Below are 17,807 nucleotides of genomic sequence, written 5' to 3'. Positions count from 1 at the left end.
GGAAATGGGCCGTCACAATCCACAATCAGAGCCAGTATTGGAATGACAGCACGCAGATGATGTAAGGAACAGAAGCGGACAGAGAGCACACATATTAGAAAAGTAACCCATTAGCCCAACTGTAGAAAGAAGTGGGATAAAATACAATGCTTTGTAGCCACAAGGTGACATCATATTATTGGTAAAGCTCCACTCCAGTCCAAATTGAAAATGAAGCTTTGAAAAGCAGGAACTGCATTTCACATGCATGGCTGTAGTGTACCCGGCCAACTCTCTCCCTGGTTAGTGATCTGGGAACACCTCTTTGTAGTCAGAGTTCCACATTCCCAAACACACCCACCATCCAAGCCTTGCTGTCATTGGCATACAGAAAGCCAAATGTAACCAATTTTGGTGCTAAATTCAAGTCTTAGAAAGTCTCTGAAATCTGGCGACACGGGGGAAAAAAAACCGCTGTAAGTGAACTTTCTGACAATGTGAACCCTACCATGCTCCAAGTATGAAAACATAGTGGCATCCTAAAAACCTGCTGCATCAGCCGTTTTAGAAGCACACTCCTTTTCCCCAAGGCCTGGATCACAGGGTCACCGAGGCCCATAAACAGTGGCCGTCTGTTCTTCTATCCCTAGCCAGCAGTTGCTATGCGCAGGCAGCCTATTCAAGCCCATTGGGCTGCAAGGACAGACCTCCATCCTAATATCACAAGTGTGCAGATGTGTGGCCCGAATGTGGGCAGAATGTGTTTGGGGCAGCTCAGCCGAGTTGACATATATGCGAATTGGATGAGATTTAAACCGCATCCAATTCACATGACAGCCTAGCTTCACCTTCTCTATGCTGTGCAAGAAACAAGTTGGCAGCACTCCATTGGAGAATATCGGGGTCTTAGGGAACAGCAGTTGTTTGCCAATAACACACTGCTTAGTTTTCTTCTGAATAGCTGATATTTGTCAGGGGTTTCTGCAAACTACAAGAAAAGAACATGGTGACATTAAAGCGGTGGTTCACCCTAATTTACAAGTTCTGCTTCTTAAAAACGTCTGTCATGGTACACTATGTATTCGTTTATTTTATTTTTTTAATCGGCCTCCTTACCTTGAAACGAGGCCCTTTTGTGAGCTGTCACTCACTATTCCCCGCGGGAGTGGGCGTGGTTTTCGAATATCCCCCATCAGCGCTTTGTCTCCTGGGAGCGTCTCCTGAGAATCCCAGGAGATGCGCTGTGTCGAAATCCCGCGATATCTCGCGGGTCACGTGACGTCAGGCGGGTCATGTGACTTCGCCAGCGTGTCAGGATTCGCCGCATCCAGGAAGAACGAGCTGGGCTTCACAGTGCCCACAGTAAAGATGGTAACGTCCATCTTAGGATTTTATAACATATCGTTTTCTCGCGATTACCACTGCAGCGGGCTGAAAGACTGGGACAGATGAGCGATTACTTACACAAGGTAAGAGCGCCAGAAAACTTAAAACAAAAAAAAAAACTTAAACCCGCGGAACCCCCGCTTTAAGCACAGCTACAATGACTCCTGGCTAGTATAGGAAGACTACTTACTGGACTGCTTCTTTAAAACCTCAAGAGTAGGTACTTTATAATGACTTGGTACAATTATAACACAGGGATCAAAAATGAAAACTTCAATGGGTGCTTCATGAGGCCAAATAACGGAAGATGGCACCTACAATTCCATTGAGATTAAAATGTGGTTTATTAATAAAAGGACAACAAGATTCTAAAAAGATGCCGACCTAAATGTGCTCATCGGGACTTACTAGGCCCAAGAGTGTTCGCTTAACAATTTGGATGGACTAAATGTGGACCCCAGCTTTCAAATTCTCCATCCAACCGTTTTATGACCACTCCCCACCCTCTCCTGACACATTTTTCAGTAAGACCCCTTTCACACTGGGGGGGGGGGGCTAAAAATAGTGCCTGTAAAGCGCCTGAAAAACAGCTCCCCTGCAGTGTCAGTGTGAAAGGCCCGAGTATTCTCACACTGAGGCGATGCGCTGGCAGGACGTTAGAAAAACTCCTGCAAGCGGCATCTTTGGAGCGGTGAAGGAGGTGTGTGTACACCGCTCCGGCCCATTGAAGTGAATGGGCAGCGTGGCCCAAATGCCGGCAAAGCACTTTGCGGGTGGTTTTTAACCCCTTTCCGGCCGCTAGCGGCTGAATACCTCCGCAAAAACGACGGTAAATCACCGCTTAAAATAGCGTGGCTCTCCCGCCAACACCGCCCCCGCCCCAGTGTGAAAGCAGCCTTACAGCAGATGTCATTTGTGGACTGAGCACCTGCATGTTTCATTGGGTTCACAAACACAGGATTTTTGGACAGATGATATACACAGCTCTGATTGGACAATAATTGGATGTTTTTTACACAATTGCCTATCACATATATTTCATTTTTTATATAATCAATTGCATATATCTATGTTCTGAGGTTTGCACATAGCAGGGCATAAGTACCTATATCAGTGTTTCTCAAGGCGCCCCAACAGGTCATGTTTTCAGGCTTTCCTTTTTTTGCACAGGTGATTTCATCAGTTTCACTGCTTTAGTAATCACCACAGCTGTTTCGTTTGAGGGAAATCCTTAAAGCGGGGGTTCACCCTAAAAACTTCTAACATTGCATGGAGCCGACCTATGAGACCGGCGGTATGCTGTTGTTTTATTTTTGCGTACATACCATTTTAGGGCTATTTTCGGTGCGGCTCTATACGGCGCCTGCGCAGCGACGTTCGGCTTCTTTCGGGAACTCGTGACGAGCAGTATGCGCCGGTCGGAAGCACGTCAATCACAGCCTGTGATTAGGAACGCCCACTCCCGCGGAAAAGCCGGGGGGTGAAAATAGCCCTAAAATGGTTTGTACGCAAAAAACAACAGCATACTGTCCGTCTCATAGGTCGGCTCCATGCAATGTTAGAATTTTTTTTTAGGGTGAACCCCCGCTTTAAAACATGACCTTTTGGGGCGCCTAGAGAAACACTGACCTATATACTCAGTGGCCATCAGTGCCGCCTCGTGAGTGCCCATCAGTGACGCCTGTCAGTGCCACCACATAAGTGCCTCTCAGGGCTACTGCCTGTCAGTGCCACATGAGTGCCCATCAGTGACGCCTGTCAGTGCCACCACATAAGTACCTCTCAGGGCTACTGCCTGTCAGTGCCACATGAGTGCCCATCAGTGACGCCTGTCAGTGCCACATGAGTGCCGCCTGTCAGTGCCACATGCGTGCACATGAGTGACGCCTGTCAGTGCCACATGAGTGACCATCAGTGCCGCCTGTCAGTGCCACATGAGTGCCGCCTGTCACTGCCACATGCGTGCACATGAGTGACGCCTGTCAGTGCCACATGCGTTCACATGAGTGACGCCTGTCAGTGCCACATGAGTGACGCCTGTCAGTGCCACATGAGTGGCCATCAGTGACGCCTGTCAGTGCCATATGAGTGCCGCCTGTCAGTGACCCATGTATGCCACCTGTCAGTGCCACATAAGTGCCCATGTGTGCTGCCTGTCAGTGCCACATTAGTGCTGCCTGTCAGTGCCACATGAGTTTCCATCAGTGACGCCTGTCAGTGCACCATGAGTGGCGCCTGTCAGTGCCCATGTATGCCGCCTGTCAGTGCCACATGATTGGCCATCAGTGCCACATGTGTGCCCATGAGTGCCGCCTGTCAGTGCCACATGCGTGCCCATGAGTGCTGCCTGTCAGTGCCACATGAGTGCCACCTGTCAGTGCTACATGCCTGCACATGGGTGCCACCTGTCAGTGCCACATGAGTGTCGCCTGTCAGTGCCCATGTATGCCGCCTGTCAGTGCCACATGCATGCCCATGTGTGCTGCCTGTCAGTGCCACATGTGTGCCCATCAGTGCCACATGAGTGCCGCCTGTCAGTGCCACATGTGTGCCCATGAGTGCCACCTGTCAGTGCCCACCAGTGAAGGAGAAAAATGACTTATGTTTGCTGCTAGAATAAAAACTCACCTGCTTGTTGGCCATTCACTCTGTACTACAATTCCCATAGTGCCTTGCAGAACCGGAGGGAAGGAGGGTGGGCTGTACTCTGTCATTTCCCCTATGCTGCCAGGAGCCCGATTGGAGGAGGGAGCAGAGGTAGGAGGAGAGGGGCGGGATGCTGGAAGAGGGGGCGGGTCATGTGATCAATTCTTTAGCTGAGGAGGAGGGGCGGTTACGCTACTCACTAGCACAGCATAGGCTGGAGCCGCTCCAGCTCCTCCTCTACACAGCTCTGCATGTGGGCAACGCCCCCGTTCACCGGGAAACGCCCCCTGTCCATCGGGAAGCTGCCCAAGCACCGACCGTAAAACCGGGGACTACAGGGGTTCGGGGATCGCAGCCCGTCACTCTCCTGGTCAGGCTCCGAGTCCCCCACCAGAGACGACAATGCCTTCTTACTCGCCGCCATCGCTCCCGTGACTTATTTCCGGGAAGCGGAAGGAAGGTGTGTGTGAAGGTAAGCCCATAACAACAGAGGCCGGTGTTGTAAAACGAAATTCTCAACCCACACAGCATGACGATGACGTCACTTCCAGCGCGGGAAGCTGCTTGCCTTTTGAAAGATCGAATATTATTTTTTTTACTGTACAGATAGGGCAGCGCAGTTGGTGTAGCGGTAGCGCTACTGCCTGGCAGCCAGAAGGTCGCAGGTTCAAATCCCGACATTGGCTGGATGGAGTTTGCATGTTCTCCCTGCGTATGCGTGGGTTTCCTCCGGGTACTCCGGTTTCCCCCACAGCACAAATACATGCTGATAGGCTTGTAATAGTAATGTTGTTAAGTTAAGTGACTACCTTAGAATGTAAGCTCCATAGTGGGGCAGGGACCATAAGATTATCCATTGCCTGGATTGAGGGGATCTCCGACCTACAGCCCTGCAGCCTTTGCAGAACTACACTTCCCATGATGCATTGTAATTCTCACTCATGACTCTATCATGCCGGGCATGGTGGGAAATGACATTGCATGATGGGGATTGTAGGTTCTGAAAAGCTGGAGGGGCCGTAGCTTGGAGATCCCTGAAAAGCATTGCAACAACTGCCATCAGAGAATTAAATGGCGGTTGTTGCAATGCTAATGCTTTTTGTCACACTGAATTTGCACAGCGGTCTTGCAAGCGCAAATTTTTTTTTTTTTTTTTTTCTTGCCCACTGGGCACTTGAACCCCTTAATAACCAGACCAATTTTCAGCTTTCGGTGCTCTCACACTTTGGATGACAATTACTCAGTCATACAACATTGTACCCTAATGAAATTTTCGTCCTTTTTTTCCCCACAAATAGAGCTTTCTTTTGGTGGTATTTAATCACCTCTGCGGTTTTTATTTTTTTGCGCTATAAACAAAAATACGGTCAATTTTGAAAAAAAACACTTTTTAATTTTTGCTATAATAAATATCCCAATTCAAAAAAAAAAAAAAAAAAATTATATATATATATATATATATATATATATATATATATATATATATATTCCCTCAGTTTAGGCCAATATGTATTCTTCTACATATTTTTGGTAAAAAAATCGCAATAAGCGTATGGTGATTGGTTTGCGCAAAAGTTACTTTTATTTTTTTTTCCTAGCAATGGCGGCGATCTGCGATTTTTGTCAGGACTGCGATATTGTGGACAGATCGGACACTTTTGACACTATTTTGGGACCATTCACATTTATACAGCGAACAGTGCTATAAATACGCACTGATTACTGTATTCATGTGACTGGCAGGGAAGGGGTTAAATTGGTTCCCTAAGAGTGACGTGACGCCAGTTCCTCTCTCCCCTCTCGTACCTATCGGTACAGTGTGAGAGGAAAGGTCGCTGTGGGCTGGATGTGTGTAGTGCCCACAGTGCTGCTCAGTGCCCATTCCTGACAATACTCTGCCATACCCTGCTCTGCAATACTTCGCCAATACTCAGCCATACTCATCCGTCCATCCATACTCTGCAATACTCATCCATCCATACTCGGCCATACTCACCAACACTGAGCCATACCCACCCAGTCATACTCAGCCATCCCATCCATACCCAGCCATCCACGGCTCATCCATGCCACATCAGTTTGTATCCATGCCACTGCAGTGCCTCAAAGTGTAATTAGACTTGAAATGTATGCCCCTAGAACGCCTGCGCTTGTAGGACCTCTGTACGTGGCCACGCTGTGTAAAAGTCTCACACATGTGGTATCCCCATACTCGGGAGGAGGAGCAGAATGTATTTTGGGGTGTAATTTGTGGTATGCATATGCTGTGTGTGAGAAATAACCTGATAATTTTATGAAGAAAAATTACTAATTTGCTAAATTTTAACAGAAACAAAGACACTTTATTTTTATTTTTTTACAGAATTTTCAGTATTTTGTCATTTATAGCGAGAAAAAAAAAATCCAGCGGTGATTAAATACCACCAAAAGAAAGCTCTATTTGTGTGGAGAAAAAAAGCACAAACATTTCATATGGGTACAGTGTTGCATGACTGAGTAATTGTCATTCAAAATGTGAGAATGCTGAAAATTTGGTCCGGTTAGGAAGGAGGTTTAAAGGGTCACTAAAGGGGGGGGGAAAAAAATCTTTTTTTTAAAATAACAAATATGTTAGGTCCTCCCCGCAATTAGTAACCACAGTCATGCGAGAGCTCGCATGGTGGTCACTAATTGCTGGCGCGCTCCCGTGATACAGCGACCGGCCATAGCCGCTCACTGTATCACTCGGCGCGCCGCGTCACTGGATGTGATTGACAACGGTGCCAGCCAATGGCTGCGCTGCTCTCAATCCATCCGGTCTAGCCAATCAGCGGCCAGGCTGAGCGGCGAAGAGGATATCGGGACCGCGCGGGACTTTCGAGGGCTCGAGTATGTAAAACGGGGGCCCGGCCGCAGCAGATGTTTTTTCACCTTAATGCATAGATTGCATTAAGGTGAAATTTTTTTTTTCCTTTACAACTCCTTTAAGTGCCCAGTAGTCAAGAGGTTAAAGAGGAGTTCCACCCAAATTTGGAACTTCCTCTTAACCCACTCCTCTCCCCCTTACATGCCACATTTGGCATGTCATTTTTCTGGGGGGGGAGTGGGGGCTTCAGCAGGAGTGGGACTTCCTGTCCCACTTCCTCCTTCCTGTAGGCGACTAAGCTTAATCGCCTTCAGGAAGGGGCTGCTGTAGGCGATCGCCTAGGACACGTCACAGGTCCTAGGCGATCTCCTGGCCAATTACACGGCGCCGGGCCGCGCCGCTCGCGCATGCGCAGTGGGTGCCCGGCCGTGAAGCCGAAAGCTGTCACGGCCAGGTGCCCACACTGAGAATGAAGACGCCGGCCGGGGAGGGGGGGAGAGGAGCGGAGCCCCGGCAGGCGCGTCGCTGGAGCGCTGGAGCAGGTAAGTGTCTGTTTATTAAAAGCCAGCAGCTACACTTTTTGTTGCTGCTGACTTTTAATAAACATACAAATGGCTGGAACTCCCCTTTTGAAGTACGTCCTTGGTTTTACCTGCATGAAGGCCCAGATCCATTTAGCCAGGGCTGTCTTAATAAGAGGGCACACCTGGGCACTGCCCAGGGGCCCCAGCTGCATGGGGGGCCCCTGCACTTTCCCCAAAGCAGCTGGTCCTTGAGCCCAAACTGCCCCGAAAATGGGGGCCCCATGATGGCACTGAGAATGATAGATGCAAAGGGGAGGCAGTCTACCTCCTACCTACTTAATGGACTAGATTCAGATAGCCCGGCGTAAATTTCTGCGGGCGTAATGTATCTCAGATACGTTACGCCGCCGTAACTTAGGGCGCAAGTTCCGTATTCAGAAAGAACTTGCGCCCTAAGTCAGGGCTCAACAAATCCTGGGCGCCAGGTCCCCATGGCGACTAGAAATAGGGTCCTGGCGACTTGGCTTGGAAGGGGGGGCTTTTTGTGAGCTGGCGCCATCTGGTGGTGAGCCGTTGGTATTACAAGTTATTACCACCAGATGTGTAAGCTGGCGCCATCTGGTGGTGGCCGTTGGTATTACAAGTTAAGCATTACAAGTTAAACAGAAATTCTAATGTAATTTTTCACTATTTTCACTGCCATCTTCTTCCCTCCAATTAGAACCCCCAAACATTATATATATTTTTTCATCCTAACACCCTATAGAATAAAATGGCGATCGTTGCAATACTTTCTGTCACGCCGTATTTGTGCAGCGGTCTTGCAAGCGCACTTTTTTTGGGAAAAAATTACACTTTTTTTAATTAAAAAATAAGACAACAGTAAAGTTATCACCATTTTTTTTTTATATTATGAAAGATAATGTTACGCCGAGTAAATTGATACCCAACATGTCACGCTTCAAAATTACGTCCACTCGTGGAATGGCGTCAAACTCTTACCCTTTAAAATCTCCATAGGCGACGTTTAAAAAACTCTACAGGTTGCATGTTTTGAGTTACAGAGGAGGTCTAGGGCTATAATTATTGCTCTCGCTCTACCAATCGCGGCAATACCTCACATGTGTGGTTTGAACACTGTTTACATATGCGGTCGCTGCTCACGTATGTGTTCGCTTCTGCGCGCAAGCTCGTCGAGACGGAGCGCGTTTTCTGGCTCCTAACTTTTTTAGCTGGCTCCTAGATTCCAAGCAAATTTGTCAACCCCTGCCCTAAGTTACGGCGGCGTAACGTATGTGGTCCGGCGTAAGCCCGCCTAATTCAAATGTGGATGATGTGGGCGTGTTTTATTTAAATTATTTGTGACCCCACATATTTGATGTTTTTTACGAACGGCGCATGTGAAATTACGCCGCAAATCGTCAATGCTTTAGACGTGCACGTAACTTACGTACAGCCCTATTCGCGAACGACTTACGCAAACAACGTAAAATTTCCAAAATTCGACGCGGGAACGACGTCCCTACTTAACATTGCGTACGCCTCATATAGCAGGGGTAACTTTACGCCGGAAAAAGCCTTACGTAAACGATGTAAAAAAAATGCGCCGGGCGTACGTACGTTTGTGAATCGGCGTATCTACCTAATTGGCATATTCCTTGCGTAAATTGACGGAAGCGCCACCGGGCGGCCAGTGTAAATATGCATCTAAGATACGACGGCGTAAGAGACTTACGCTAGTCGGATCTTAGCCTAATTTTGGCGTATCTTGCTTTCTGAATACAGAAAGAAGATACGCCGGCGCAGCTTTGAATTTACGTGGCGTATCAATAGATACGCCAACGTAAATTCTTTCTGAATCTAGCCCAATGTGTGTTTACCTGCACTGTCATCATTGTAGGGGCCCCAGAGCATTACTTTGCCCAGGGGCCCACGATGCTATTAAGACGGCCCTGCATTTAGCCGCATTTCTCATTGGTCTAAATCAGGGGTCTGCAACCTTTAAGACATAAAGAGCCACTTGGACCCGTTTCCGAATGGGAAAAAAAAACTGGGAGCCGCAAAACCATTGCGACATTTAAAACAAATATAACACTGCTAATTGATATGGTACAGTATTGCATTTGCTGGGCATGTGGAGGTGGAATCTTATCTGATATTGTCAAGATTCCACCTCCACATGCCCAATATCGGATAAGATTCCACCTCCACATGCCCAATATCGGATAAGATTCCACCTCCACATGCCCAATATCGGATAAGATTCCACCTCCACATGCCCAATATCGGATAAGATTCCACCTCCACATGCCCAGCAAATGCAATCATCATCATCATTACAAAATCATCAGCCCCCCTCACCATCATCATTACAAAATCATCATCCCCCCTCACCATCATCAGCCCTCCACCATCATCATTACAAAATCATCAGCCCCACCATCATTAATTACATCACCATCAGCCCCCCCCCCCTCACCATCATCATCATCAGCCCCCCCCCCTCACCATCATCATTACAAAATCATCATCCCCCCTCACCATCATCAGCCCTCCACCATCATCATTACAAAATCATCAGCCCCACCATCATTAATTACATCACCATCAGCCCCCCCCCCCCCCCCCTCACCATCATCATCATCAGCCCCCCCCCCCCCACCATCATCATTACAAAATCATCATCCCCCCTCACCGTCATCATCATCAGCCCCCTCACCATCGCAAGCCAGCCGACACCATCATCATCATCAAAAAATCATGCCAGCCCCCACCATCATCATAAAAAAATCATCAGCTCCCCTCACCATCACAAGCCAGCCGCCACCATCATCATCATCATTAAAAAATCATGCCAGCCCCCACCATCATCATCATAAAAAAATCATGCCAGCCCCCACCATCATCATAAAAAAATCATGCCAGCCCCCACCATCATCATAAAAAAATCATGCCAGCCCCCACCATCATCATAAAAAAATCATGCCAGCCCCCACCATCATCATAAAAAAAATCATGCCAGCCCCCACCATCATCATTAAAAAATCATGCCAGCCCCCACCATCATCATAAAAAAAATCATGCCAGCCCCCACCATCATCATTAAAAAATCATGCCAGCCCCCACCATCACCATCATCATTAAAAAAATCATGCCAGCCCCCACCATCATCATCATCAAAAAAATCATGCCAGCCCCCACCATCATAAAAAAAATCATCAGCTCCCCTCACCATCGCAGGCCAAAACCCGCCCCCCCCCCCCCCCCCCATCATCATCATCAATGATGATGGTGGTGGGGGGGGGCTGGCTTGCGATGGTGACGGGAGCTGATGACTTTTTAATGATGATGATGAGGGGGGGGGCTGGCTTGCGATGGTGACGGGAGCTGATGACTTTTTGATGATGATGATGACTTTTTGATGATGATGATGACGACGACGACGACGATAGGCTGGCGAGGGGAGCTGATGATTTTTTTAATGATGAATCATCATTAAGAAATCATCAGCTCCCGTCACCATCGCAAGTCGTCATCATCATCATCGATGACTTGCGATGGTGACGGGAGCTGATGATTTCTTAATGATGATTCATCATTAAAAAAATCATCAGCTCCCCTCGCCAGCCTCCCACCATCATCGTCATCATCATTAAAAAAAATTAGCTCCCGTCACCATCGCAAGGCAGCCCCCCCCCCCCATCATTAAAAAATAATTAGCTCCTGTCACCATCGCAAGCCAGCCCCCTCATTGTAAGCCCCTCACAGCCTTACTGTTCTGTGCTGTGTCACGATGCTCCCCCACACTGGCGCGCTGATAAATGTCCTGCCCTCCTCCTCCTAGACCAGCTTGTGTGACAGACAGCACACTGGCTCTATCACACGAGCTAGTCTTCTAGCAGGAGGAGGGCGGGACATTTTGTCACAGCGCGCCCGAACTGTTAACTCCGGGATCGCTGTGTAAAGTCCTCCGCTGGCCGCAAAAGGTGTCCCGGAGCCGCGGCAAAGGTTTAAAAGAGCCGCATGCGGCTCCGGAGCCGTGGGTTGCCGACCCCTGGTCTAAATAGTCAATTTGTGTATAGAATGGTAAATGCAGACATGAACTTCCTCATGCCCTCACCACGCATAGGAGAAAACCAGGGCTGTGGAGTCGGAGTCGGGGGAAATTTTGGGTACCTGGAGTCGGAGTCGGCAAACAATGCTCCGACTCCGACTCCTATACTAAATTTATATTGGAATTGAAAAAAAAAAAGCAAGTTTAAATGTCCCAATTCACAAAAAGTTATAATTAATGACTTCTCTACTGTAAGAATAAAGACCAATGCATGCAGTGCCTCACGTAACCGCAAAACGAACACGTTAAGTGACCGTGAAGAAGCATTCTTTTCATGTGCTTCACTATATGGCACGCAACGCACAATTAGGAGCTGCAATACTTATACTTTCCATAGTGTTGTGTTCTGCTTTTACAGGGAACGCAGCGTCCATGTGTAACCTAGCCTCTCACTGATGAGGGATTAAATAAATATGTTTTTTGCAGGACTAGAGAGTGAGACACTTGTATAAGTGAAGGGAATGGATAGTTCAAGACTGAAGCTGTAAACCATTGGAAAAACTGCTGTCATTTAGCTAAGGCTATAAAAACTTGTAAACTCCGATTGTTAGCTTAAACTTTAAACATGACTATGGGATTCTCCTAGGAAAATCATGTTTTAGAATAAATGCCCCTTCCTTTGTCTTTGTCTTTTGCTTAAACTGTGCAATACAGTAGACTGTTGGCCTCCCAGCCAGTAGTCCTGTGGTAGTTTGCATTTCTTTCCCTCAAGGAATGTATAAAATACATTTGCATATTAATACAGAGGAGTCGGAGTCGGAAGTACAATAAACTGAGGAGTCGGAGTCGGAACATTTATCTACCGACTCCACAGCCCTGGAGAAAACACAATACTTTTGTGCAGTGTAAGTGTCCATGCTTCACTATGTGTTGCCAACCAAAATGTAGTGGCAACATAAGCAAGATCATATATTCTACTATTAAATATTGAATGGCTACTAAAGTACTTTTTTTTCCCCCTAATTGTCTTTCAGGACAGCCATCTGAGAGACCTTGGCTCCTCCCCTCTATTGGAAACACGGCGCCAGCCTATAAATTTCCTCCTCCCCTGCTGGTCCTCAGTTATTTGTGTTTCCTCCAGAGGGGAGACACCATCAGGAATCAGCCAGGAAGAGCCAAGGGAGGCTCAGGCATATCGGTCCTGAAAGGGAGCAGGGACTCTTGGACTAAAATCAAATTGCTAACCTGGAGACAGGGTGGCCGCCCCCACATCCCTGAGTGCAGGTGCAGGTTGGGGGGGCTCCGTTCTTGTATGCACTGAGTGCGGTGCGGGTGAAGTGCAGCCAGCGTCCCATGCTCAGCAGCGTGTGGTTGCAGGAGGAATGGGGATTCCAGAGCGCAAACCACGCTGAGTATTGGGACCGCTCGGAGCCGACGGCGGGTGACGTCATGTCCGGCATACGGGGGCGTGCACTTCCGGGTTCGTGGCTTCCGGTTTCGGGCGCGAATTTCAAAACGGAGCCAGGCGATGGAGGGAGCCGCATATCGCTGTAGAGACAGCACAAGCGGCGCTGGTGACACAGACATGTCGGGGATAGAAGGCAAAGATGTTGCTCCAGCAGAGACCAGCTCCAGCCATACTAAGGTAAGGGGAACCTAGGGTGGACTTCCCCTCTCCTAGAAAAACCCACCATCCCTCTACACCCCCCAAGGTAATAGGGAGGGGGAGGTGGTTTAACCCCTCAGTGTCAGAGGGTGATTCATAGGGCCCCTAGTGTGGTAAGCCCGTATGAAGGCACTGCGCACCTGCCGTGTAGCAGGGGGAAGTTTACGGTACTAACTGTGGGGTATATTTTGTTCCCTTGTGTCATTCAGAAAACTGACAAAGATAAGAATACCCACAGTTCAAGGAAAAAATGTCCATCTTGTAGAGTCACACTTCATGTGCAGCCATTTGTGCCCGTCATATGCAGCCACTTGTGCCCATCAAATGGAGCCACTTGTGCCCATCATATGCAGCCAGGCGCCACCCCCGGCTTGGCTGTCACTTCACTAATCTACCCCGTGCGCACGCAGTCGGTCTAGCGACACTTACCGAATGATTCCGACCAGAGATTTATTTTTTTAATTGTAACAAATTGTATTATCAGTTTTTTGTTTAGTATGTTGTGTAAAAAGAATGTTATCTACAATTATAGTATAGCAGCTTTTCTTTTGTGTTTTTGTAAAAATAATGTTATGTACACTTTTTAGTGTAGATAATATACTTATCTCTGGTGCCATAACAACGTGCAGACAAACCATTTTTTTAAAAATAGTTGTTAGACTAGCATTATAAATGTTGCTATTTGTGTAAAAACAATATATATATTATGTGTGTATAAAATTATATATCAAAATATATAAATTATATGTTATATATATTTTTTAAATATTTGTGTATTTAATAAAAACGCTTAATTAAAAATTGTTCTTGATTTGTTTTTTGTTTTTTTTTGTTTTTTTATAGTAATGTTAATATTGCTTTTTTTATAACAATAAGATGCTTACTAAAATAAAATAATAAAAACATTAATTTGGAAAAAAATAAATAAATCATTCTTTTAAAAAACATTTTATTTATACAAAGAACCACAAAGAAAAAGATTACGTACAAATTTACAGAAAGTGCACACAATTAATAAAATTTTTAAAATGATGTGAACAATGAACAAGTATTAAATGATTTATGCACATGACATAAAAAAGGAAAAATATTATTATTATTTTTTTATACAATTGGAAATCGTGATTTGTGCTTTAATATAGCAGCACTGGTTTCTGGCCTTTCCTCTGTAGCAATGTTTTTTGGAAAAAGTAATTTTTTTTTTTGCTTTCCAAGTACTAATTATTGTTCCTTCTACAATTTCAGTCATGTTTGACAAAATTGTTTTGGCTTGGCCATTGCACATTTTTTCGCACACGTTTCTGACCATCCATTTTTTATGTCCTCTTGGGAATTCCAAATTTTTACGCTCCTCTTTAAATATCTCTCCACTGTCAGCAATTTCCACTGTCAGCAATTTTTGTGATTGTTGCAAGTTTTCTTCCAACATTGTTATTATGTGACAATGCAGCCAATCTGGTTCTGGCCTCCATTGAATCGTATCTGTAATGAATCCTCTGTGGGGCGGTATTTCAGCATCATGCTGTGGTACGTTTCAATGCTACCATTCTGGCAAAAATACGTCAGATACTTCAAATCTCTCAATTTGTGCGTTCAAAATAATTGCAGATAATGCATCGTGTGCAGGTGTGTCTTTTGTAAGCCATGGAACTTTTGGAAATTGCTGCGTGAGTTCATCATGTAAGCAATGATGTTGTATTTCTCCAACTGCCCACACATGCTCATTCACTACATGATGTAGCAGAGATTTCCATTGTATTTTTTAAAAGAATCCTATTCTTCACAATGTCTGCCACACCAGTAGAAATGGTTCAGTATGGGTCCACTCCACGGTAAAATTGAACAAAATGCTTTATTTTTATTTTTTTTGGAGATTTGCAACAATTTCCTTTTCAAATTTTTTGAGTAATGCCAAATATCGAATTGATGAATGATGTTTTCGTATTTAGATGTAGTCAATGGTTTTCTAATTCCTGTGTGTCTATCAGTGCCAACAAATTGCACATCAAAACCGTTTTCCAATATTCTGTCTAGAGCTTTGGTAAAGCCCAATTTTTCCATGGCCACAGAGGATGTTGTTTGGGACACCTGCACCAATTCATAATCCACATTTTTTTTTGGAATATATGTCCATAAAAGTATACGTGGTATATTTCACACAAAACGGCGCTTATGTGCTTAAATACAGTATATGTAAATCTGACAGACTGTTTACATGTTACATTTTAAAAGCAGAAGAAAACCTGCTGACCTTACATGCTTGCTAATGTGAAAGAACAGCTCTGATTTTCACATTTATTTCACATTATCAAGCATGTAAGGTCAGCAGGTTTGCTGCGGCTTTTAAAATGTAACATGTAAACAGTTTGTCAGATTTACATATACTGTATTTAAGCAAATAAGCTCCGTCCCCCTTCTCACCAACATTACTGTGCAGTGGGGTGGAGCAAGATGGCGGCGACGAAACGTCACTTCCTGACGAGACAGCCGCCGCCGGGTGTACCAAGATGGCCGCTGCTCCAGAGCTAGGCCAAAGCCGGGGACCTTCCTATGGCGATTAATCGTGCAGCTCTACTGTATCGCCATCAAAGAATTCCTGATTTTGATTTCCAGACTGTGATTGAAAATCACAACCTGGAGATGCAAGTGGGATAAATGGTTCAATCTTCAATTTTGGCAATCTCCACAATTTGGGAATTTTTTTTTTTTTTGGATCGAGAGAAAGAGCAAGCTAATGTGTAGAAAAATTTAAAAAGAAGAGCGAGAGGGAAGAGCGAGTTAAATAAAATAAAAAAATAGAAGAGCGAGAGATAATAGCGAGCAAGGTAAAGAAGAAAATACATAGAAGAGTGAACGAGAGGGAAGAGAATAATTCATAATTCCATAATAAAAAATTTAATAAAAATATTAAAAAGACAAAAACTTTTTGGGTGTAAAAAAATATTTTTTTATTATTCACTTTAAAATACATTTAATATGCAATTAAAATATTAAATTAAAAATAGCATTATTATATATTTAAACTGAAAATAAATAAAAATATTGGTTTAACATAAAATCGAGAGGGGGGGAGAGAGAGATCAATAGAGCAGTGTTTCCCAACTCCAGTCCTCAAGGCACACCAACAGGTCATGTTTTCAGGCTTTCCATTATTTTGCACAGGTGATTTGATCAGTTTCACTGCCTTGGTAATTACCACAGCCGTTTTATCTGAGGGAAATCCTGAAAACATGACCTGGAGTTGGGGAAACACTGCAATAGAGAGATTAAGAGAGAGAAAATAAATGGCGAGCGGGAAGAGTGAAGAGCGAGCGAGATAAATAATTAAAAAAAACAGAATGACGAGTAAGAGGAAATAACGAGAGGGAAGAGCATAAAAGAGCAAGAGAATAGCGAGAGAAAAGATTTGAGTGAGTTAAAGAAATCAATAAAAAAAAAACATAGGGTGAGCGAGAGGGCAGAACAAGATAAAAAAAAATAGAAAAGGGAGCGAGAGGGAAGAGCAAGAGGAAAAAAACCTGAGAATAACGAGAGATAGGGAATTGCGAGAGCCAGCAAGCAAGCAAAGAATAAAATTTAATTAGACATAGAAGAGCGAGCGCGATTGAAGAGCTAGCGAGATGAGGAAAAAAATTAGAATAAGAAGTGAAAGGGAATACAGAGAGCAAATTACGAGCGGTAGAGAAGAGCAAGCGAGTGCAAAGAGAGAGCTTGATAAAGAAAAAATTTAGAAAAACATAAAAGAGTGAGCGAAAGGGAATAGAGAGCAAGAGGGAAGAGCAAGCGATAACGAAGAGCGAAATAAAGAATGAAAAAAATAAAGTGATCGAGAGCGAAGAGTAAGCATTGTAAAGAAGGAAAAAAAATGAGGGAAGAGCGAGTGAGACAATAGTGATAAACAGCGAGCGTCCTAAATAAAAAAATTACATAAAATCAAGAAGTCTGAAAGTAGAAATAGCAACATTTTTAAAAAGGAAACATTTTAATGGTTTTGAAGACTTTTAAAAGACATTTGTTGAGAGAAAAACTGCGATAGAAGATTGAATGGGTTCTAAAAAAAAAAAATTAGAGATGTTTTAAATAAAGAAAAAACAAGTGAAAATATAGTTAGAGAATAGTATCAAGAGATGTAAAAAAAAAAAAACAATAAACAAATGTTTTAACCACTATCTGACGGCCGTTCGACTTTGTACGGCCGCAGCGCGGCTCCTAATCTCTAACAGGCCGTCTTTTTACGGCCGCCCCTTTGCTCGTTCCCCGCGTGCGCTCCCGAGCGCGCAGCGGGGAACTGCTGTGCTGGCCGTGTCCCTTGGACACAGCCAAACACAGATCGCGGTAAATAGCCAATCACAGCGGCTATTTACAGCGCGATCTGTGCGGCCAATGAGAGATGATCTCATATGTAAACATATGAGATCATCTCTCATTGCCGGCTCTCCCCTCCTCACACAGACACCGCGTGTGAGGAGGGAAAGGGAGAGAGATCGGTAACAGCGCAAAAAAAAAAGTGACTAACAAGTGCCACCACCTGTGCCCCCCACAGTACCACCGTGCCCCCCACAGTACCACTGTGCCCACCTATGCCACCAGTACCACCTGTGCCCATCTGCCACCTCAGTGCACATCTGCAATCAGTGCCCACCTGTGCCACCTCATCAGTGCCCACCTGTGCCACCTCATCAGTGCCCATCTGTGCCACAGTCAATC

Source organism: Rana temporaria, chromosome 12 (assembly GCF_905171775.1).
Source record: "Rana temporaria chromosome 12, aRanTem1.1, whole genome shotgun sequence".
Lineage (NCBI taxonomy): Eukaryota > Metazoa > Chordata > Amphibia > Anura > Ranidae > Rana > Rana temporaria.
Note: the sequence above shows the minus strand (reverse complement) of the source record.